We start from the raw sequence: 23,797 nt of genomic DNA on the forward strand, positions 1-23,797 counted from the left end.
GTGCATAAAACATGTAGATATCATCAATAAAGTGGCATGGAACATAAGAAATTATCGATACGTTGGAGACGTATCAGCATCCCCAAGCTTAGTTCTGCTCGTCCCGAGCAGGTAAAACGATAACAAAGATAATTTCTTAAGTGACATGCCATCATAAACTTGATCATACTATTGTAAACATATGTAATGAATGCAGCGATCAAAACAATGGTAATGACATGAGTAAACAAGTGAATCATAAAGCAAAGACTTTTCATGAATAGTACTTCAAGACAAGCATCAATAAGTCTTGCATAAGAGTTAACTCATAAAGCAATAATTTAAAGTAAAGGCATTGAAGCAACACAATGGAAGATTAAGTTTCAGCGGTTGCTTTCAACTTGTAACATGTATATCTCATGGATAATTGTCAACATAAAGTAATATAACAAGTGCAATATGCAAGTATGTAGGAATCAATGCACAGTTCACACAAGTGTTTGCTTCTTAAGGTGGAAGGAGATAGGTAAACTGACTCAACAATAAAAGTAAAAGAATGGTCCTTCAAAGAGGAAAGCATCGATTGCTGTATTTGTGCTAGAGCTTTTATTTTGAAAACATAAAGAGAGCATAAAAGTAAAGTTTTGAGAGGTGTTTGTTGTTGTCAACGAATGGTAGCGGGTACTCTAACCCCCTTGCCAAACAAACCTTCAAAGAGCGGCTCCCATTTTATTTTATTTTTGGGTGGCACTCCTTCCAACCTTTCTTTCACAAACCATGGCTAACCAAATCCTCGGTGCCTCGCCAACAATCTCATACCATGAAGGAGTGCCTTTTTATTTTAGTTTTATTATGATGACACTCCTCCCCACCTTTGCTTTCTCAAGCCATGGCTAACCGAATCCTTCGGGTGCCGTCCAACAATCACATACCATGGAGGAGTGTCTATTTTTGTTAATTAATTTGGGACTGGGAATCCCATTGCCAGCTCTTTTTGCAAAATTATTGGATAAGCGGATGAAGCCACTAGTCCATTGGTGAAAGTTGCCCAACAAGATTGAAAGATAAACACCACATACTTCCTCATGAGCTATAAAACATTGACACAAATAAGAGGTAATAACTTTTGAATTGTTTAAAGGTAGCACTCAAGCAATTTACTTTGGAATGGCGGAGAAATACCATGTAGTAGGTAGGTATGGTGGACACAAAATGGCATGAATATTGGCTCAAGTATTTGGATGCATGAGAAGTATTCCCTCTCGATACAAGGTTTAGGCTAGCAAGGTTATTTGAAGCAAACTCAAGGATGAACCGGTGCAGCAAAACTCACATAAAAGACATATTGTAAACATTATAAGACTCTACACCGTCTTCCTTGTTGTTCAAAACTCAATACTAGAAATTATCTAGACCTTAGAGAGACCAATTATGCAAACCAAATTTTAGCATGCTCTATGTATTTCTTCACTAATAGGTGCAAAGTATATGATGCAAGAGCTTAAACATGAGCACAACAATTGCCAAGTATCACATTATCCAAGACATTTTACCAATTACTACATGTAGCATTTTCCAATTCCAACCATATAACAATTTAACGAAGAGGAAACTTCGCCATGAATATTATGAGCTAAGAACACATGTGTTCATACGAACCAGCGGAGCGTGTCTCTCTCCCACACAAGGATGAACTTATTCAGAGAACTAAGATAACAAAACAAAAGCTAAAATAAAAGCACACGGACGCTCCAAGTAAAGTACATAAGATGTGACCGAATAAAAATATAGTTTCACTAGAAGAAACCCGATAAGTTGTCGATGAAGAAGGGGATGCCTTGGGCATCCCCAAGCTTAGATGCTTGAGTCTTCTTAAAATATGCAGGGATGAACCACCGGGGCATCCCCAAGCTTAGACCTTTCACTCTTCTCGATCACATTATATCACCCTCTTCTATTGACCCTTGAAAACTTCCTTCACACCAAACTTCAAGCAAACTCATTAGAGGGTTAGTGCATAATCAAAAATTCACATGTTCAGAGGTGACACAATCATTCTTAACACTTCTGGACATTGCACAAAACTTCTGAAAGTTAATGGAACAAAGAAACTCATTCAACTTAACAAAAGCGGCAATGCGAAATAAAAGGCAGAATCTGTCAAAAACAGAACAGTCCGTAAAGACGAATTTAAAGCTGGCACCAGACTTGCTCAAATGGAAAAACTCAAAACTAATGAAAGTTGCGTACATATCTGAGGATCACGCTCGTAAATTGGCAGATTTTTTCGAATTTTCTACAGAGAACTGTGCCCAGATTCGTGACAGACAGCAATGCTGTTTCTGCGCAGCAATCCCAAATATAACATCAACTTTGACATAGAAACTTTACTTGGCACAAAAACATGATAAGGAGAGGTTGCTACAGTAGTAAACAACTTCCAAGACACAAATATAAAACAAAGTACTGTAGTAAAATAACACATGGGTTATCTCCCAAGAAGTTCTTTCTTTATAGCCATTAAGATGGGCTCAGCAGTTTTAATGATGCACTCGCAAGAAATAGAAGTTGAAGCAAAAGAGAGCATCAAGAGGCAAATTCAAAACACATTTAAGTCTAACATGCTTCCTATGCATAGGAATCTTGTAAATAAACAAGTTCATGAAGAGCAAAGTAACAAGCATAGGAAGATAAAACAAGTGTAGCTTCAAAAATTTCAGCACATAGAGAGGTGTTTTAGTAACATGAAAATTTCTACAACCATATTTTCCTCTCTCATAATAACTTTCAGTAGCATCATGAGCAAACTCAACAATATAACTATCACATAAAGCATTCTTATCATGAGTCTCATGCATAAAATAATTACTACTCCCAACATAAGCATAATCAATTTTATTAGTTGTAGTGGGAGCAAATTCAACAAAGTAGCTATCAAATATAGGAGGTATATTGTAATCATAATCAAATTTATCCTCCATAACAGGTGGTAACAAAAGACTACTATCATTATAATCATCATAAATGGGAGGCAAAGTATCATCAAAGTAAATTTTCTCCTCAATGCTTGGGGGACTAAAAATATCATGCTCATCAAAGCCAGCTTCCCCAAGCTTAGAATTTTCCATAGCATTAGCAACAATGGTGTTCAAAGCATTCATACTAATAACATTCCCATTATCATGCATATAAAGTTCCATGGGTTTTTTAATTCTTTCTTCAAACACATCATGTCCTAATTCAAGATAAAGTTCATAAAGATCTCTCATATTTTTGTTGTTTTCCATTATGCCTAACTAGTGTAAACAAGAAACCAAATGTCGCAATTGCAGAGTCTAAAGGAAATAGCTTCGAGTACTTACAATGGCGCCGGAAAATAGCTTAGTAGCCGAGATCCGGAGTGTGAGTACCTTTTACCTTTCCTCCCCGCAACGGCGCCGTAAAAGTGCTTGATGTCTACGTTCCCCCTCCTTTCCCGTAGACGGTGTTGGGCCTCCAAGTGCAGAGGTTTGTAGAACAAGCAAGCAAGTTTTCCCTTAAGTGGATCACCCAAGGTTTATCGAACTCAGGGAGGAAGAGGTCAAAGATATCCCTCTCATGCAACCCCGCAACCACAAAGCAAGAAGTCTCTTGTGTCCCCAACACACCTAATAGGTGCACTAGTTCGGCGAAGAGATAGTGAAATACAGGTGGTATGAATATATATGAGCAAGAGCAACGGTGCCGTAAAATAGCTTGCCGGCGTGTAGTTGATGGTGGTAGTATTGCAAGCAAGTAGTAACACAGAGTAAAACAAGAAACAAGCAAGTAGTAACTCAGCAAGTATTTAGGAACAAGGCCTAGGGATTACACTTTCACTAGTGGACACTCTCAACATTGATCACATAACAGAATAGATAAATGCATACTCTACACTTTTGTTGGATGATGAACACATTGCGTAGGATTACACGAACCCTCAATGCCGGAGTTAACAAGCTCCACAATAATGCTCATGTTTAAGTAACCTTAAGTGTAAGATAGATCAAAACGACTAAACCAAGTACTAGCATAGCATGCACACTCGTCACCTTCATGCATATGTAGGAGGAATAGATCACATCAATATTATCATAGCAATAGTTAACTTCGCAATCTACAAGAGATCATGATCATAGCATAAACCAAGTACTAACACGGTGCACGCACTCGTCACCTTTGCACACATGCAGGAGGAATAAAACTACTTTAATAACACATCACTAGAGTAGCACATAGATAAATTGTGATACAAACACATTGCAATCATCAAGAGATATAAATAAGCACTTCACTACGCTCTTCAACAATGAATAAGTACTTCGTGAAATATAGCCTAAGAGACCCACACGGTGCACACACTGTCACCTTTACACACGTGGGACAAGGAGTCTCCGGAGATCACATAGGTAAAACCCACTTGACTAGCATAATGACATCTAGATTACAAGCATCATCATATGAATCTCAATCATGTAAGGCAGCTCATGAGATTATTGTATTGAAGTACATAGGAGAGAGATGAACCACATAGCTACCGGTACAGCCCCGAGCCTCGATGGAGAACTACTCCCTCCTCATGGGAGCAGCAGCGGTGATGAAGATGGCGGTGGAGATGGCAGCGGTGTCGATGGAGAAGCCTTCCGGGGCACTTCCCCGCTCCGGCAGGTGCCGGAACAGAGACTCCCGTCCCCGCATCTTGGCTTCGCGATGGCGGCGGCTCCGGAACTTTTCTCGTATCGTGGCTTCCTCCGTAAGGGTTTTCGATGCGGGGGCTTTATATAGGCGAAGAGGCGGCGCAGAGGGTCAAAGGGGCGACCACACCATAGGGTGGCGCGGCCCAGCCCCGGCCGCGCCACCATGTCATCTCGGGCCCACAGGCCCCCCTCCGGCGGCTCTCGGTGTTCTGGATGCTTCCGGGCAAAATAGGAACCCGGGCGTTGATTTCGTCCAATTCCGAGAATATTTCGTTACTAGGATTTCTGAAACCAAAAACAGCAGAAAACGAGAACCGGCACTTCGGCATCTTGTTAATAGGTTAGTTCCAGAAAATGCACGAATATGACATAAAGTGTGCATAAAACATGTAGATATCATCAATAATGTGGCATGGAACATAAGAAATTATCGATACGTCGGAGACGTATCAATATATACCCCCACAACGGTCGTCTCCTCCTTAATTTATTGTGTATAAACCCCCACAACGGTCATCTCCTCCTTATTTTATTGTGTAAACCCCTACAACGGTCATCTCTCCCTTATAAACACCCACACGGCCATCCCTTGTGTCAATAGGTTCTGCCTCTCTCTTCTTCGTTCACATACACTTTATCCATTGACATGGCTTCCACGTCTCGGACGCGGACCGGAAGGGGAAGGGGAAGGGGAAGGGGAAGGGGAATGGGAAGTGGATCATCATCATTGCCACCACCACCGTCAACACTGCCATTGATCATAGAGGAGTTCTTCATCGTCGTCTATGAAGACCCTTTGGTCAAGAAGGTACGTACGCGTTCCCACATATATGATGCATGTGATTAATTATGGGCATGTTCTAAAAAACCTTTAATTTCAAGGGTTCCCTAATTTCAAACGATCGGCGCTCGATCTCTTTGCAGGAACTCCCAAAAAAAATTGCGGACTATCTTGACGGCAAGGAGCCGGCTAAGGTGTATCCGCGAGCGAGCCGATCGCGGTCCTCGTCTCCGGACCGTGGAGGTCCTATTTGACTGGACAAGGCCGGATGTACCTCGACAAGGGCTGGGAGAAATTCTCCATCGCGCACGGTGTGGATTTCGGCTGGTTCGTACACTTCAAATATGAAGGCGATGATGTGCTCACAGTGAAGGTGTTTGACGGGACAATGTGCAGGAGGTACTACTACTCAGACGACGAAGATACTGATGATGAAAGCGACGACGACGTGAAGCCATGCATCCATCCCCTTTAGATAATTAAGGGGATCATGACCAAGAATATATATGTAGCTTCATATGCATCGATTTAGAGATCTAGCTATTTTCTATATATTAATAATATCGCATTTCCACTATTATTCGAGCACCACATCCTCGCCGCCACTGCTAGGTCAACGCCGGGATGCACAATGTTTAACATAAAAGTCACTTTAGATTAAGCTGCGAAAATAGTCACCTGCCATGGGCTGAGGCGGCCCCTACAGAGCGGCTCTATATTATATTCTCTAAATAAAATAGACGACCACAGCGGTCATTGATCGCGGAGGCCCCACAGAGCGGCAATATATAATTTTCTATAAATAAATAGACGACCCACTCGGTCATTGGCTGCGGCAGCCCCATAGAGCGGCCCCATTTGTCATTGGCAGCACCGCGTATACAATCGCTAAATAAAACGGCCCACGCGTCGGCGGTAGATGGATCCACCCGTCGGCACGAGACGGTCGGCGAGGAACCGACCTCACGGTAACGGTAAGGCCTCTGACCTGACGGCAACCCGCGTCTTCGATGGGTTTCAAACTAGAGGGAGGGGAAAACTGAGGAAAAACTAACGAGCTGGGGAAAACTGAGTACAACTAACGAAGCAGGGGCACGAAAATAGAAATCCCTTGTTTGTTTGCATAAGTGAAGAACAGAAGATTGATGCATGTAAAATGCATACATGAACTTTGTCCTTTCTTAGAATGAATTCTCATATATTTGTAATATATATGATGATAATACCATGTTTTACATTGATTTATGGGGATTTACCAATGATTCCCTTTATTCGATTTATAACTCTGCAGAACAGGAATTCTCTATTTTGTGTATTTTTCACTTTCAGAGAACTATACGGAGTCAAATTGAGCTACGATTTCTGGAGGGTCATTATTTTACCGGGAGAAGCAACCATGGGCCCTGAGGCCCAAAATAGGGCAGGTGGCGCCATGCTCTTTTGGCCGTCGATCGTCCAATCTGCTTGATTCTTTCGCGAACCGACATATTTTAACCTGAAACCCACTATATGTATGACCCCTGAGGGTTCTCTGGAGGAGAGCGTCGCAGAAACACCGAAACACGAAAACAGAGGCTGCAGCAGGGAAGATTGGAGGGGGAAACTCCACCGGAGTAGCCGCCGAAGGGATCTCTGAAAGGATATTTCATGATCTCTAGGGTTTTGTGTGTTTGGCAACAACACCGGTGATAGTTTAAAAATATGCTAAGTGTTGCAGATGGAGTAAGTGTTCATTCTCGTGGAAATTGATCCCCCAAAAAGAAGAAAAGGATTGTGTTGAATCTGCCCTAGGCCGCCACTGCTGGTGTCAACTGTCCAGCATTGACGGTGGATGCAGTCCGGCACTGCCGGCTGCATCAGACCGACACTGCCGCTAGGGCTCCTTCGACCTGTTCTTCCAAGGTTTTCTCCAGGGCGGCACTGCCGGTTATTTGAGGTCGGCACTACCGCTGAGGTCGCTCCAACGGGAAGATTTGGCTGAGGGGTATTTATAGGACCCTTCTTCTACCTTGGAAGGTTGCTCTTTCTCCCCAAGAACACACCCATCAGCTGAGCCACGAAGATCATCATATCTCTCCTCCCTCAACCACCCAAAGCTTTTGATCTTTGGAGAATCGAAGGAGAAGACCCCGATCTACATCTTCACCAAAGCGATTTGCATTTCACCCTCATTTTCTTGAGGGCCCCTTTTCTAGTGTTTCTATTGGAAACCCTAGTTCTTGTTACTTGATATTATGTTGTTGTTGTCTTGTAACATCTTTGGAGGCCTCCAATTCAGTTATGGATGTGTGTCACAAGAATCTTGTAAAGGCCCGGTTTCCGCCTCGAGGAAATCCCTTAGTGGAAAAGTGAGCTAGGCCTTCGTGGCGTTTCTCACCGGAGAATAGGATGAGGCCTTTGTGGCGTTGGTTAGGCCTTCATGGCAACCACACCCCTCAAACGGAGACGTACTTCCCCTCTAAAGGAAGGAACTACGGAAATCATCCCTTGTGTCTCCACGTGCTCCACTCTCGGTTACCTATATCCTTTATTGCATTACTATATCTTGCTTAGTTGTGTACCTTGTCATCTAGGTAAATTCACATAGTTGCGTATCCAGAGAATTTACCTTTGTGTCAAGCCTTAATTGAAAAAGAACTAAAAATTGGGTAGCACATATTCACCCCCTCTAGGTGCGGCATACGAACCTTTTAATCTCCATCTGCTCCAACGTCTTCATCGTCATCACCAGGATCGAGATGGAGTAGTCCACCTCTGGACTACGGGTTTGTGGCAGTAACTTGATCTATTTCTCTCATGTTCTTCATAGATCTTAGTACCATATGAGTTTCCCAATATGATTATGGTCATATTTGTAATACATATGTGGTGGATCTTTATTTTATGATATGATGCTATGAGATTTTGCTATATTTTGTGTAAGATGTATTGATAGATGCATATTATGTACCCCGTCCTTAAGTATTGGTTCTGATCCAACTTGTATTGAAGAACGTGTGTGGGGTGATGTGTGTGTTAGATGGAATAGCATGGTTTTAGTGATTGAATAGTGACAACAAGTTCATGATCTATTATGGATTTGCCTTTTCTTTTGCTATCTCACTAGGGATAAAGTGAATGCATGTACTATGTTCGTCACGTGACAAAAGTAATGATCTTGTTTGATCAAGGTAACATATTTGATATTCAAACATCATGTCAAAGTACTTATGGCTATATTATGTTAATTCTTAATACTTGATTGCTTGAAATTTTTCCTGTCTTTGTGGAGTGTAAGGGCCTGTTCGGGAATCCTCCAGATTCCTCAAATCCGTCGATCCGGCTTCGCGAGACCGACTCCAGCGTCTTGGGTGGAGCTGGGAACGTTCGGCACCGCGCTCCACAGTTTATATAAATAAATAAATAAAAATATCCCCTCAGCCTGGACTCTCCCTCTCGATCCCCTCAGCCCGATGCCCTCCACCACCAGTGCTCCGCGACGAACAACATCCTCGACGAGCTTTGGTCGCTAGTTGGGTTCGGGAAACGTCGATCAGGAGGCGGCCGGGTCCGGGAAGCGTCGATCTGGAGGCGGCCGGTGCTGGTGCTCGAGGAGAAGCGGCCGGAGAAGGTCAACGACTCGATCTGGCAAGGGCCGAGCTCGAGTGCTGAATGGAAGATCTGGCCGGCGGCCACCAATACATGAAATTGTACCAGGGATTCGATCTGGGGGAGCCTGTCGGGGACGCCGCCGGCGGGATCTGTTGGAGGAGGCGGTCGCAACTTGAGGCAGGGTGGGGCTCGAAGTAGGGACGCCGGGATGGATGCGTGAGGGGTGGACTGCGTGGTCGCCGGCGGAGAGGACTCCGGTGGTCTGGGGTTGAGATCGCGTGGCGGCGGCGGCTCGGTCACGGGCTCCATCTCGAATGGAGGTGAGGTGTGATGCGGGTCGAGAGGGGCACTGCTGTCGGTGACAATTTACGGGACAATTTACTAGGAGGTGGAGAGAAGCGAATCGTTTTTTGACTAGGCGGTGGCATAATCCCGTAAATTGTCACCGCTCCGCGGTTTTGCCGATCCGAGAATTTCCGAAAGTGCTGCTCCGAGTTTTGTGAAGGAAAATGACCCAGCTCCACGGATCCAGCTCCACTGAGCTAGCGTGTTCGGTGCTGCTCCGATGTGAAGTTTGGAGAAGCTGGAAGCTGGGCAACTACCGAACACGCCCTAAGAGAGATGTGTTGCATCATCTCTATGTTAGGACGTGATGCCCATATGAATGCGTATCTTTTACATGTTGAAGTGATTTTCCTCTTATCTCATTGATGAATTGTTAATGTCCACTACAACTTAAAAGAGAGAATATTCAAGTGAACCCATGAACTCCGGTCCAATTTTAATCATAAGAAACACCTTTCCATTAATTTTATCTTACTTTTTATTTCCAGCACTATTTTAATCCGAAAATGCAGAAGTATTTATCTTTCTTATTTGCACACAAAACCCAAAATAAACAAACCTTTACCGCTTTTACTTTACTTTAGTTGCTACTTTATTTACTTTTACTTTCATGAAACCTTGTGCTTGACAACCACACGACGGAGTTGGGGACACAATGATTTATTTTATTTTGCAGGATTGCTAGAATAATAGAGGGAGATATAACTCTTTACTCCATTCCCCGAGAGTTTGATATAACCCTCGAGTCATCCTTGTGGAGAAAATACTCTGCTGACACAACACTATACACTTGAAGTCCCAACGTCATCAAAGATCCCATGAAGATTTAGTTTACGACATTTCTCTTTTCTTTATGTAATTCCATACATCATATTTATTACAAGATGTTTTAGAGATCGTAATAAATCATGTAAAAAAATATCCTTGCAATGAATCTCATCTTGTTATATGGATTGTACATCTTTACCAACTTTTACTTCAAATATTTGATATTGTTTTGTGATGTAGAACTCAGGTTGAATGTAAGATTCAAACTCAATTCTAAAGCTAGCAATAGATTCATGCTTTTTGTAAGCAATCTAGAATATAGCAATAGATTCATAATACGAATTGTCAGCATTCACGTGAAAGGAGGTTGCAATCTCGGATGATATGGGTGTTCACCGCCTCTCAGTCTTAGATCAACGCCACGCACCCCATCCACCGCCCCCTTAAGAGTCATGTGTGCCTACCAAGCGCCCGCCCCTACTCCTTCGATAGTCATGTCGCTCGGTGTGAGGATGGGAGAGGTTGTTGGGTTGTTGCCAAAAATTCTAGGGTTAGGTTCAGTTTTGGGGTTGTGTTTTCCCTTGTGCCGTATCGAGGCTTTGATCTGGCGTCCGCAAGAGGCATTGGACATTGGCAACATCCTTTCTCTGGTCAGCGTCCATGGAGGATGTCAGGTGTGCGTGGATTTGGCGGGAGATTCTTAAATAAGCTCGTCACCACTCTCCCTTGTCCACTTTATTCTCTCCTCCATGGAGGGGGAGGGGGTGAGGTGGAGCAGGAGTGTCTGGAAGTTTGGCGTCGCCCTCTCCTTTCTTGCTGTTGTTGTCATGGTGATAGGAGTGAAGGTGGAGATGGAGGAAGCCCCTGCTATGGGTATACTTTATGGGTATTATCAACGACGTGGTCAAGATCCGGCAAGCCCGGGTGGCCCACAGATGGTGATGGTGGCATATGGCCCATCGGGCGGCCCAATTGTTGTTGATAGAAGATGGATGAAGTCCAGCCCAGGAACAGGAGCCGGATTCCAACCAACCTGCAGGAGTAGTCGGATCCATGGAGGCCCATGAAGTATCCGGATCCAGTACAGCGTATAAGGAAAGGCGGATCCTTGACGTGCACGGAAATGTAATATTCCGTAGTTAGGCATCTTGTATTCCGACTAGAACTCTCCGTGTAAACCCTAGATCCTGGCGCCTTTATAAGCCGGATCCCAGGAGCCCTAGAGGCACGACCACAACTCATTGTAACAACACGAAAGTACCCAGATAATTCCAGACAAGCAGCAGGGCCTTGTCATCAAGCAAGTGTTCTGAAGCTAGGTAAATCGTGTACCACCGTCCCGAGGACTCTCCGCCCGATGGCCCCTACTTCTTCTTCCTTCCATGAGGATCCCTCCTCTGAAGTACCGTCGAATAGGCAACGACAGTTGGCGTCCACCGTGGGGCCAACGGTGTCTGGAGGCCAGAACCGGGAGGGTTCCGCCATGGGAAGCTTCAACAACTCCATCGATGTGGGGCGTGTTCTTTATGCCGGGAACTTTCTGATCGTCCCTTAGGACGAGTGTTGGATTCCGGCTAGGACCAACCCCGCCAAGTTCTCCATCGTCCCAATCGTCGGCATTCACATCTTCATCGGCGAGACCGTCGATTCCGATGGAAACGCCTTGGTAAGTAACGCTGGCATGGCCGCCGCTGAGCAGGACGCAGTCACGAAGATCCGATCTGAGTCGCAGGAACTTCCAAAAGAAGATTCCGCCTTAGATCTGAAAAATTCAAAGCCCACCCAATCTGCCCCTGAGCAGGAAACTACGGTGGAAGACCAATGCAGATCCGTCTGGGTCTCCTAGGTGTTAGAGAAGAAAAGGTGCCACTTCGTGCACTTCCTTAAACATACTGCAGGAACCGCCCCTCCTCAGGATGGAGCTGGACCCATGCAGGTTGAGGCTGCCGAAGATAGCAATACTCCGGATCAGCAAGAGGCTGTCGGAGACAACACTGACGCTATCATAGCCCTGGAGTTCGGAACCGCTCGTTTAAGGAAGGTGACTGATGCGCGTAATGTACACGTCCGTTGGGAACCCCAAGAGGAAGGTGTGATGCGCACAGCAGCAAGTTTTCCCTCAGAAAGAAACCAAGGTTATCGAACCAGTAGGAGCGAAGAAGCACGTGAAGGTTGTTGGTGGAGGAGTGTAGTGCGGCGCAACACCGGTGAAACCGGCGCCAACGTGGAACCTCGCACAACACAATCAAGATACTTTGCCCCAACGTAACAGTGAGGTTGTCAATCTCACCGGCTTGCTGAAAACAAAGGATTAAGCGTATCGAGTGGAAGATGGTGTTTGTTTGCAAAGAACAGTAAGAACAATGATTGCAATAGATTGTATTCAGATGTAAAAGAATGGACCGGGGTCCACAGTTCACTAGTGGTGTCTCTCCAATAAGATAACTAGCATGCTGGGTAAACAAATTACAGGTGGACAATTGACAAATAAAGATTCAATACATATCAATGATGATTACTATGATATTTAATCAGGGCATTACGACAAAGTACCACTACAAGAAAAGTTCTGATAGACAACGTCTCAAAATCGTCCGCAAAGGGGTATTTTTCGTCGCCTATGGGCCTAACCCGACGATATGGGTTCCGTTGTGGAAACTGCGTCAGGCAAAGTCCAACGACGATTTTTTCGGTCCGTCGCGCTTAGGCGCCCTTCCGCCACGGAAAATCGGACCGTTGCGGAAGTGTTTTCGGGAGCCCGTTGACCGCCGACGTCATGCAACCGACACGTGGCGTACGCCGGTAATCGCGCGATCACGCGCGTTAACCGCCGAAACCCCGTGGTAGATGGTAGGCCCACACGAGGCCCGCCACGTCTTAAGCGGGCCGGCCGGATGACATAGTTTGACCGGTCAACTATATAGCCGGGCCGGTCCATTAGTTACGTGGGCCGGCCTAACCTCTAATGTTGATCGGTCAAAAGTTAAATGGGCCGCCCATTTAACATGTGGGGTCCACCTTACAAGAATCGGGCCGCCCAAGAAGCAAGTGGGCCGGCCAAAAACACAAGTGGGTCCCACTTGCCCGTTAAAAGGCCGGCCCATTTAGTGTGTGGGGTCCACCGTATAGCAAGTGGGCCGGCCCAACAAGCTAGTGGGCCGGCCAAAACACAGTGGGTCCCACTTTCTCGTTAAAGGGCCTACCCATTTAGTGTGTGGGGTCCACCATATATCAGTGGGCCGGCCCAACAAGATAGTGGGCCGGGCCAAAAACACAGTGGGACCCATCTTCCCGTTAAAGGGCCGCCCATTTAGTATGTGGGGTCCACAATATAGCAAGTGGGCTGGCCCACCAAGATAGTGGGCCGGGCCAAAAACACATGTGGGTCCCACATTCCTGTTAATGGGCCGGCCCATTTGGTATGTGGGGTCCACCATGTAGAAAGTGGGCCGGCCCAACGAGATAGTGGGCCGGGCCAAAACACAGGTGGGTCCCACCATCCTATTAAAGGGCCGGCCCATTTGGTGTGTGGGGTCCACCATATAGAAAGTGGGCCGGCCCATTTGGTATGTGGGGTCCACCATCTAGAAAGTGGGCCGACCCAACAAGATAGTGGGTCGGGTCAAAACACAGTGGGTCCCACCTTCCTATTAAAGGGCCGCCCATTTACCATGCGGGACCACCATATAGCAAGTGGGCCGGCCCAATAAGCATGTGGATCCCACTATCGTGTAACCGGGCCGGCCTACTAAAGAAGTGGGCCGGCCCAAAATGAAAGTGGGTCCCACACTACTGTAAGTGGGCCGGCCCAATCTGTTGTAGGGCCCTACTTGTTTGACTAGTCAACTTGCATTAAATTTCATGAGCCTAAAATCCGATTTCAATGATACACACAATTACATACACAAATAAAACAAATAGGAAAATTACAAGGCAATTAATGTGCCCAAATAAAAAAATTGCATAGAATCATTGAGGACTTCTATTAGCATCATCAATAACAGGTTGACATTTGGCAATCGCCTTGATTGAATCTTGTGTACTCTTTGTCAACATATCGCCTACGTGATCTTAAAGCAGAATACCATGTCTTTTATAAAGTACAGACCTTGAGATATTTACTGTCTGATGAAAGAAATGGTCTAGGTTGACGGCTATGAGAAGATGCATCAGAAGAAAGATCAGAACTTTTTGTGGGCCTCACAGTTAATGAAGATTGCTTCATCACAACTGCATTCTGATAATAATGCAAAAAGAGTTAAACGATGAACTATGCAAACATTTATTATGCAATGTAGATATAAGATAATAACAAGTTGCATAAATAAGACATGTATGGAACTTGTACTAAGCACAAACTTACATCATAATGTTGCACAGGGTCGCTACAGATCCTTTTTTGGCGACTATCTTCTAATGATGACTGCTTCATTAAAACAACGATTCGGTAACATTGTAAACATAGTTACAACAATTAACTATTCAAACATGTATTACGCAATGTAGAGATCGATAATAAAGATGTAGCAGTAAATAAGCACAAGATAAGATAAGATGCATGTACTAAGCACATACTCGGCTCACCGCAGGTCCTTCTCTTGCGTGCACTAGTCGTGGTCAACATGCCTATCATTTTAGGTTCAGCCATCAAGTGAAATGCTAATCCTCCCGCTCCATTGTCCTTAATCCGTGTTTAGATATCACATTTAAGACCAAGTCACTCGGTTTCAAATAACAAAAAACTTGAGCCGCCAAATGAATAAGCCAATAGTTACCAGATATCAAATTAAAACCAACTAGATGTTGCTTTGCATGAGATACGAATTTCGGACATTCGTATTTAGAGTAGGGTAATGCCAAGGTTTTACACATAAAGTAAACCGGCATTAAGAATGACCAAATGTCGAGTTCAAATCACCCTCGAAGTTTCTCCAAGACAAGCATATCAAATAGGCGTAAACATAGTAAAGCATGAATGGCATTGCTATGGCAGGGTTCCAAGTGTTAATCTCTTGCATAAGGAACAATGCATATAGGTTATAGATAATAACGGAAGTAAGCCGCAAAATTACCAACCACGAACTCGGATTCCAACCTTACCTAGCGTCCCCGTCGTTAATGTTGGATGTTCTAATAAGTGGTTCGCATGATCAATCCCAAGGAAAAATAATATTGACAAGTCAGCCTACGATAATACAAAGACCGGACATGCACGCAAGCAATAACTATATAAGCTAAAGACGAGGTATAAGAGCAAGCAGATTGGAAATGCACATAGCATGATTATAAAAGCAGTAGTGAGAATAGCGGACACGAGAAAACAGCTAGCGGTGAGCTAATGACGTGGTATAAGAACAAGCGGATTGGAAATGCCCATAGCACGACTATAAAAGCAAGTGCGACAATAGCATGCGAGTACAAAAACAATTGGCAGCAAATGAATGGGTACAAGGCTATAAATATGTGGATGCACACAGTGTCGTATAGAATGAACAGGATGGTAGCGACCGGATAATGCTTTTGTACTGTACAACATTTAAACAAACTTCATGCGAAGCAACACATCAAGAAAGTTAACGGCATATGAGATCTGCAAATAACTACACAAAACATGGCTAAAGAAACACCGCGATCTAACGGGCCAGCGTACTAACCAAGCTGCGGCGGGGTGGACGGGGGCGGCAACTTGCATTCCAGCGGCGGCGAACGCGGGAGACGATGAATCGACCATGTTTCAGTAGAAGCGGGCGTTAGTGAAGCAGATCTGGTTGGTCGGCAAGGTATTCGGTGAAGTTGATACAGCCCGCTGCGGCGAGGTAGTCGGTGGCGAGGTCGGCGGTGAAGCGGATCCGTCGGTGGCGAGGTCGGCGGTGAAGCGGATCCGTCGGTGGCGAGGTCGGCGGTGAAGCGGATCCGTCTGGTGACGAGGGCGGCGGGGAGCGGATCCGGTGGGTGGACAGCCAACACGATCAAGGCTACGCCGTGGAGGAGTATGCCGGCGGCGAAGCGGATCTAGTACCGTAGAGAGTCGCAGCTTTGGCTTGTGAGAGTATTTTTGAGCTAATGGGTCGAATGGTTGGTGGGTTGGTGTGGGCCTGTGGGGAGGGTTCGGGATCTAGGCAAGATATTTCATTGTTACCGAATGAGCCCTCCATGGTCGGTGGGTTGTAGCTTCCGGACCTGGGTTAAAAGGATAAAACTGGTCACGGGATTTTCGAATGGATGGGCGGGATGCTTGGGCGCATGGCCGAAATTTTCAGTTTCAAGCTACGCGTACGAGCGAACGACAAAAATAATGTTCTTCCCCGGGGAGCTCTCATTTCTTCCTCTTCTCTTTCTCTCTCGAGTCTCTCCCACTCCCCGGCTCCTCTCCCCCTTCTCTCCGGCGGCCTCGCCGGCCGGAGACGAGGCCGACTTCTCTCTCGTATATTGTACACCCTCCGAACTAAATTAATTGATTCAACTTTCCTTAGACGTGTATGTATCTAGAGTAAAAACATGTGTGGATACATCCATATTTAGATAAGCAAAGTTGAGTCGGCTAATTTGGATCCGAGGGAGTTAGTGTTGTTGTAAGCTTAGATCCAAGTGTTTCCCATGAGCAGAATGGCGCAATGGAGTCGGGGATCTCGTCATCGGCTTCGGATCCGGCCTATGGTGAATCCGGCGGATCTTGCCGGCCAAACCCCGATCCGGTGCCATCAATGTGATGGCGCTAACGGTGAGGCTTGCTTTGGTCAGTGCTTCAGATCTGGCCAATGGGGAAGTCAAGTCTGCTAAAGTTCACAAGCTCGGGGCATACGACGGCGTCATCCGTCTTGCCCGTGCACATCTTGGACTTTCGGCCGACCCTTCTCGCAGCCAATATGCCGTTGTCGAGGCCCTTCTTCTCCTTCGTCCCGGCGACTACCGGCGACACCGTCCCAAGTGGTGCGTCCCCGGCGACGGAGTTGCCTGGAAAGGATGCGGAGCGAGATTCGATGTGCGGTCCAGAAGGACTCGATTGATTTTCTTCTATATGTTTTGGGGTCCTTTTTGTAAAGTTGCAGGTTCTATTAGTTATTGTCTAGTACTTTTGGTCCTCTATGTAATTTTTTGGACTAGTTTCCATTGGCACTGATAAACTTGAATTTTGACAAGTTCACGAGGAAAAAAATTCCTTTGCACATATGGCCTATCATGTATAAACATTCTTGAGATTTAAACTATATGTAATGTGCCATGCATTAACCCTAAACCATATATATGTAACTAACCCTAGCTGATCAAACCCTACTTAATTAAAACAAATAACCCTAAACTATACGCATGCACTTTATGCGCAAAGGCGCGGGTGCCTCTAATAATGTGTGTGCGCACTCGATCGATGATCCCTAAACCTTATACAACCCTGAAACCCTAATCCCTAATCCCTAAACCCTAAACACTAAACCCTAGACCCTAAACCCTAACCCTAACCCTAAACCCTAATTAAACCCTATATATAGGCCAACGACACTTAATTGTGCATCAAGCGAGGCCGAGGGTGCCTCGCGGTCCTCTAATTAAATTAAATGTGCCATGCATTAACCCTAAACCATATATATGTAACTAACCATAGCTAATCAACCCTACTTAATGAAAACACATAACCCTAAACTATACTAGCTAGCTGCTATAACCCGATCTAATAAAAACATGCTCTATATATAGCAGCTAGCTAGCAAACCGTAGATTAACACCAATTAATATATACATGGCCTATATCGATCATGTTGTATAACATATCCCTGAGATTCATTAATTAATTATATAATTATCGTGATAAATTAATTAACTTTAATTTTGACAAGTTCTCTCGAATGAAAACACATTTGATTAAGTTGCCTCATAATATATATATATATAATTAGTGTGCATGCATGGCCTACCATGCATTCGTGCATATATTTTAATGTATATTTGAACATATTCTTGGGGATTTCAATCTCTCTCTCTCGATCATCTATATATCGTTGGTGGCCAAAAAACACACATATATATATATGCATGCAATTTATGCGTAAAGGCGCGGGTGCCTCTAATAATGTGTGTGCGCACTCGATCGATGATCCCTAAACCTTAAACAACCCTAAAACCCCTAAATCCCTAATCCCTAAACCCTAAACACCCTAAACACTAAACCCTAAACCCTAGACCCTAAACGTACCCTAACCCTAACCCTAAACCCTAGCTAATCCTAAACCCCAATTAAACCCTATGTATATGCCAACGACACTTAATTGTGCATCGATCGAGCGGGTCATGGGTGCCTCGCGATCCTCTAATAAAATTAAATGTGCCATGCATTAACCATAAACCATATATATGTAACTAACCCTAGCTAATCAACCCTACTTAATTAAAACACATAACCCTAAACTATACTAGATATAACCCGATCTAATAAAAACATGCTCTATATATAGCAGCTAGCTAGCAAACCGTAGATTAACACCAATTAAAATATACATGGCCTATATCGATCATGTTGTATAACATATCCCTGAGATTCATTAATTAATTATATAATTATCGTGATAAATTAATTAACTTGAACTTTGACAAGTTCTCTCGAATGAAAACACATTTGATTAAGTTGCCTCATAATATATATATATATAATTAGTGTGCATGCATGGCCTACAATGCATTCGTGCATATATTTTAATGTATATTTGAACATATTCTTGGGGATTTCAATCTCTCTCTCTCTCTCTCGATCATCGATCTATATATCGTTGGTGGCCCAAAAAACACACATATATATGCATGCAATTTATGCGTAAAGGCGCGGGTGCCTCTAATAATATAATGTGTGTGCGCACTCGATCGATGATCCCTAAACCTTAAACAACCCTAAAACCTTAAAATCCCTAATCCCTAAACCCTAAACACCCTAAACACTAAACCCTAAACCCTAGACCCTAAACATACCCTAACCCTAACCCTAACCCTAACCCTAAACCCTAGCTAATCCTAAACCCCAATTAAACCCTCCGTATAGGCCAACGACACTTAATTGTGCATCGATCGAGCGGGTCATGGGTGCCTCGTGATCCTCTAATAAAATTAAATGTGTCGTGCATTAACCCTAAACCATATATATGTAACTAACCCTAGCTAATCAACCCTACTTAATTAAAACACATAACCCTAAACTATATATACTAGCTAGCTGCTATAACCCGATCTAATAAAAACATGCTCTATATATAGCAGCTAGCTAGCAAACCGTAGATTAACACCAATTAAAATATACATGGCCTATATCGATCATGTTGCATAACATATCCCTGAGATTCATTAATTAATTATATAATTATCGTCATAAATTAATTAACTTGAACTTTGACAAGTTCTCTCGAATGAAAACACATTTGATTAAGTTGCCTCGTAATATATATATAATTAGTGTGCATGCATGGCCTACAATGCATTCGTGCATATATTTTAATGTATATTTGAACATATTCTTGGGGATTTCAATCGATCTCTCTCTCTCGATCATCTATATATCGTTGGTGGCCCAAAAAACACACATATATATATGCATGCAATTTATGCGTAACGGCGCGGGTGCCTCTAATAATGTGTGTGCGCACTCGATCGATGATCCCTAAACCTTAAACAACCCTAAAACCTTAAATCCCTAATCCCTAAACCCTAAACACTAAACCCTAAACCCTAGACCCTAAACGTACCCTAACCCTAACCCTAAACCCTAGCTAATCCTAAACCCCAATTAAACCCTATGTATAGGCCAACGACACTTAATTGTGCATCGATCGAGTGGGTCATGGGTGCCTCGTGATCCTCTAATAAAATTAAATGTGCCATGCATTAACCCTAAACCATATATATGTAACTAACCCTAGCTAATCAACCCTACTTAATTAACACACATAACCCTAAACTATACTAGCTAGCTATAACCCGATCTAATAAAAACATGCTCTATATATAGCAGCTAGCTAGCTAGCAAACCGTAGATTAACACCAATTAAAATATACATGGCCTATATCGATCATGTTGTATAACATATCCCTGAGAATCATTAATTAATTATATAATTATCGTGATAAATTAATTAACTTGAACTTTGACAAGTTCTCTCGAATGAAAACACATTTGATTAAGTTGCCTCATAATATATATATAATTAGTGTGCATGCATGGCCTACAATGCATTCGTGCATATATTTTAATGTATATTTGAACATATTCTTGGGGATTTCAATCGATCTCTCTCTCTCTCTCGATCATCTATATATCGTTGGTGGCCCAAAAACACACATATATACGCATGCACTTGATGCGTAAAGGCGCGAGTGCCTCTAATAATGTGTGTGCGCACTCGATCGATGATCCCTAAACCTTAAACAACCCTAAAACCCTAATCCCTAATCCCCTAAACCCTAAACACCCTAAACACACTAAACCCTAGACCCTAAACACCCTAAACACTAAACCCTAAACCCTAGACCCTAAACACCGTAAACCCTAAACCATAAACCCTAAACCCTAAACCCTAAACCCTAAACCCTAAAACCATAAACCCTAAACACTAAACCCTAAACCCTATAAACACCCTAAACACTAATTAAAACCTAAACCCTAGACCCTAAACACTAAACCCTAAACCCTAGACCCTAAACACCGTAAACACTAAACCCTAAACACTAATTAAACCCTAAACCATAGACCCTAAACACTAGACCCTAAACCCTAGACCCTAAACACCCTAAACACTAAACCCTAGACCCTCTAAACACAAGTAAACACTAAACCCTAAACCCTAGACCCTAGCTAAACACCCAAAACACTAAACCCTAAACCCAGCTAGCTAACCCTAAACCCTAATTAAACCCTATATATATAGGCCAACGACACTTAATTGTGCATCAAGCGAGCCGGGGGTGCCTCGCGGTCCTCTAGTTAAATTAAATGTGACATGCATTAACCCTAAACCATATATATATAACTAACCCCTAGCTAATCAAACCCTAGTTAATTAAAACACATAACCCTAAACTATACTAGCTATAACCCGATCTAATAAAAACATGCTCTATATATATAGCATGCAGCTAGCTAGCAAAAACGGTAGATTAAAACCAATTAATATATACATGGCCTATATATCGATCATATGTTGTATAACATCTCCCTGAGATTCATTAATTAATTATATAATTATCGATGATAAATTAATTAACTTGAATTTTGACAAGTTCTCTCGAATGAAAACACATTTGATTAAGTTTCCTCATAATATATATATAATTAGTGTGCATGCATGGCCTACCATATGCATGCATTAATTCGTGCATATATTTTAATATATATTTGAACATATTCTTGGGGGATTTCAATCTCTCTCTCTCGATCATCTATATGTCGTTGGTGGCCAAAAAACACACACATATACGCATGCACTTTATGCGCAAAGGCGCGTGTGCCTCTAATAATGTGTGTGTGCGCACTCGATCGATGATCCCTAAACCTTAAACAACCCTAAAACCCTAATCCCTAATCCCCTAAACCCTAAACACCCTAAACACACTAAACCCTAGACCCTAAACACCCTAAACATGTACTAAACCCTAAACCCTAGACCCTAAACACCGTAAACCCTAAACCATAAACCCTAAACCCTAAACCCTAAACCCTAAAACCCTAAACCCTAAACCCTAAACCCTATAAACACCCTAAACACTAATTAAACCCTAAACCCTAGACCCTAAACACTAAACCCTAAACCCTAGACCCTAAACACCGTAAACACTAAACCCTAAACCCTAAACACCCTAAACACTAATTAAACCCTAAACCATAGACCCTAAACACTAGACCCTAAACCCTAGACCCTAAACACCCTAAACACTAAACCCTAGACCCTCTAAACACAAGTAAACACTAAACACTAAACCCTAGACCCTAGCTAAACACCCAAAACACTAAACCCTAAACCCGACTAGCTAACCCTAAACCCTAATTAAACCCTATATATATAGGCCAACGACACTTAATTGTGCATCAAGCAGGCTAGGGGTGCCTCGCGGTCCTCTAGTTAAATTAAATGTGACATGCATTAACCCTAAACCATATATATATAACTAACCCCTAGCTAATCAAACCCTAGTTAATTAAAACACATAACCCTAAACTATACTAGCTATAACCCGATCTAATAAAAACATGCTCTATATATAGCATGCATCTAGCTAGCAAAAACGGTAGATTAAAACCAATTAATATATACATGGCCTATATATCGATCATATGTTGTATAACATCTCCCTGAGATTCATTAAATAATTATATAATTATCGATGATAAATTAATTAACTTGAATTTTGACAAGTTCTCTCGAATGAAAACACATTTGATTAAGTTTCCTCATAATATATATATAATTAGTGTGCATGCATGGCCTACCATGCATGCATTAATTCGTGCATATATTTTAATATATATTTGAACATATTCTTGGGGGATTTCAATCTCTCTCTCTCGATCATCTATATGTCGTTGGTGGCCAAAAAACACACACATATACGCATGCACTTTATGCGCAAAGGCGCGTGTGCCTCTAATAATGTGTGTGTGCGCACTCGATCGATGATCCCTAAACCTTAAACCCTAAATAAACCCTAATCCCTAATCCCTAAACCCTAAACACCATAAACATTAAACCCTAAACCCTAACCTCCTAACCCTAAACCCTAAACCCTAATTAAACCCTATATATATAGGCCAATGACACTTAATTATGCATCAAGCAGGCCAGGGGTGCCTCGCGGTCCTCTAATTAAATTAAATGTGCCATGCATATATATGTGTTTAATTTGGGGATTTCAATCGCTCTCTCGTATGTAGCTCTCTCTACCTCTATCTCTCTCTCTCTCTCTCTCTCTCTCTCTCTCTCTCTCTCTCTCGTTGGTGGCCAACAACACACACAAGCACTTTGTGCGCAAAGGCATGCGCCTCTAATAATGTGTGCGTAGTCGATCGATCTAGTTTTGATTAATCATAGCACACAAATAAAGAAGTTGTATTTGAATCCACACAACCTATTAAAACACATAACCCCTAACATGGCCTAATTAATTAACCCTTCTCGATCTCTACCTAATTAGTGGAAATTGCACAAAATCAAAAGGGGTCCCTCACTAATTATGCATATCTGCTAGATTGTGATAAACTTTTGCCACATATATATTTGGTGGATGGGTGCATCTTGGCATGTAAACAATTAGTGTTTGCAAATGGCGTTGTCAAAATTTATGTACAAATGATTTCTTTCCATCCAAAGTGCATAAAATGGGAGTTTTAATGAAGAAAGTACAAATAAAACAGCTCAACATGCTTCCACACCCCGATTTTCACACGAAGTAGAGCATATTTAAAGGATAATTCCAGAGTTTTACTATTTTTCAAGCAACTTTGCTAATTTTCCCCCACTCACATGACTTTATGTCGATTTAACGAAAATATGGCGAATTTAAACTACATGGGCGGGATAGTTTGAATTGTGCGCGCGGCAAAGGGAACCGCCTATTCCTCAACCTTGTGCACGGCAAATTACACACGCAA

Source organism: Lolium rigidum, chromosome 7, assembly GCF_022539505.1.
Source record: "Lolium rigidum isolate FL_2022 chromosome 7, APGP_CSIRO_Lrig_0.1, whole genome shotgun sequence".
Classification (NCBI taxonomy): Eukaryota; Viridiplantae; Streptophyta; class Magnoliopsida; order Poales; family Poaceae; genus Lolium; species Lolium rigidum.